Below are 2624 nucleotides of genomic sequence, written 5' to 3' on the forward strand. Positions count from 1 at the left end.
ACGCCATTGCTTTTGATGACGTCACGTCCGTCCTCATTCCGAAAGTCTGGAGCTCGCTCATCACCATGATACAGCGGCGCAGGGCGGGACCTGATCACAGACAGGGTGGGTCCATCAGGACGCCATGGCTATCTCACCCAAAAATAGATTTTTCGCTTCGCTCAAAATCCGTTTTTTGGGCTCAAGCCATGGCGTCCTGATGGAAGAGTACCAGAGAATTAGTGTATCGTGGTAGACTTTTTCCCCTTTATAAGTGAGTGCTAAAACATTGAGCCGAAAGCATAGTGGTCTATACTAGAGCTACCGTGAGGCAGTTGCCTTCCTGCCCCCCTGGCATGGAAGTCCCCACGGGCTATGCTGAGATCAAAGTGGTCATGGGAAGGCTATTCATATAGGCTGAAGGAACAATGAGATCCATAAGATAAGTCAGAGCGATTTGGTATTCACGTCGAAACAAACTTGAAGAAGTGGTGGTTGTACACTTCGTGCATGGAGTTGACTCATCTTCATAATTGAGTAAGTATTCGCTAAGGAAACTTACTTGCTCTATATAAATAAATGCCCGGAGTAAATCCTGGCATTTTCCTTAACCAAGAATAAAGGGTAATAAAACTATGACAATTAGTATATTTCATAGTAAGAAAGGAGCAAGGGAGATGCACAAGTAATAAAATAGACATTTTATTATATAATTGCAGGTAAATCAATACATGTCATGCAATAAATAGTAAAAAACATTTACATTGATAAAAATGTACATAGTCATAAAGGCGTGCTCTTGAGTCTGAAAGGGAAGAATCAAGTATTAGTAGGCACTCGTTCTACGGAACGTTAGTCTTTATGTAACACACGTCATGCACGTGGCATGTAGCACTCATGTGGTAATCTACTATGACATTTCACCTGAGGTAAGAACAGTTAAAGAAAACACAAGGTGGTTTCTGCTTCACTACGTATCACTTGAGGGTCAACATAGGCACCCGACGAGTTAGAGTCCCTAATAACTCACTGTTCTAAGCAGAGTTCAGAGCAGGTTTCATAACGCTACCTGCGGCTACCACAAAATGTTTCACTTCGTGCACTTGTTTCGCATAATGTTTAAAGAAAACACGCGAGGATTTCCAGCCTGTATAGTTCTTGAGGCTTTCGAAATCCATACTCTGAAAGAAATTCAGAGACGAAGCGACTTTCCTAGGATCATGACCAGCGGGTGTACTGTCTGGATCCGCTCTGCGAATGAAGTAGGTGATTTTTGCTCTCGATTGTTTCAGTGACAGGTCGCTGCCCGATGTTTCTCCTTTGAATAGTTGGCCTCCACCAAAGTTTGAAGTTCTATGAAGATAGACCTTAAGGCTCTCTACTGGACATAGAGAGGCATCTTCCTTCAAGGGGCATATACTCCACGGGCCCCATCGTTTGGTAGGTAATTCGTTCTTTGCGAGAAACGTCGGATCAGGGAAGAGGGAGAGGTCTCCTGAATCGTTGAAAACGATATGTCCCTCTTCTCTAGATAGTGCCACTATTTCGCTGACTCGGGCTCCCGAAGCTAGAGCGAAGAGAAATATAACTTTCTGAGTCAGGTCCTTAAGAGGGCATGAATCATTGTCCAAGTTGGAGGCGAAGTGGAGAACTTTGTCTAGAGACCAAGTGATTGGTCTCGGAGGGGGTGCCGGTCGTAAACGGGCACAGGCCTTCGGTAGTTTGTTGAAGATGTCGCTAGACAGATCTATTTGGAAGGCGTATGACAAAGGTCTGGTCAAGGCCGATTTGCAAGTAGAAATCGTGTTGGCTGCCAAGCCTTGTCCATGAAGGTGAATGAAGAAGGACATGCAAAAATCTATAGTGATTTTCGAGGGGTTCTTTGCCTTGACGAAGGAGACCCATTTCCTCCAAGACGATTCGTATTGCCTTCTCGTGGATTCGGTCTTGTATTCCTCGAGGAAGTCTAGACTCTTCTTCGAAATCCCAAACCTTTTCTTAGCGGCTAGGGTGAGAAAATCATGAGATGAAGGTCCTTGATTTTCGATGATGAAGCGAAGACAGTCGACTTCTGTATTTGCTGGGAGAGAACTGGGTCCGGGAGGGGGATCAGCGTTGGCTGCATCTCCAGGATCAAGGGGTACCAGTTGCTGCGGGGCCATTTGGGAGCCACTAGAGCTGCTGTCCCTTTGAAGGTTCTCAATTTGGAGAGGACTTTCAGCAGAAGATTGGTGGGAGGGAACAGGTAAATCTTGGCCCATCTGTTCCAATCCAAGGTCATGGCGTCCACCGCTTCCGCTTTGGGGTCCTCGTACGGGGCTACATATCGAGGAAGTTGATGGTTGTCGCTCGTTGCGAAGAGGTCGATCTGGAGTTCTGGGACTCGGTGAGAGATGAAGGCGAATGATCTTGCGTCTAGAGACCATTCCGACTCTATCGGGTTTGTCCGAGATAGAGCGTCCGCTGTCACATTGCGGAATCCTTGTAGGTGAACTGCAGACAGGTGCCATTTCTTCCTTTCTGCCAGACGGAAGATTGTCAGGAGCACCTGATTTATCTTGGGCGATCTTGAGCCCTGGCGATTGAGACAACGCACTACCACAGAGCTGTCCAGGGTCAGGCGAATGTGTATCGACGGGGGCGGG

This window comes from Palaemon carinicauda, chromosome 15 (assembly GCF_036898095.1).
Source record: "Palaemon carinicauda isolate YSFRI2023 chromosome 15, ASM3689809v2, whole genome shotgun sequence".
NCBI classification, from domain to species: domain Eukaryota; kingdom Metazoa; phylum Arthropoda; class Malacostraca; order Decapoda; family Palaemonidae; genus Palaemon; species Palaemon carinicauda.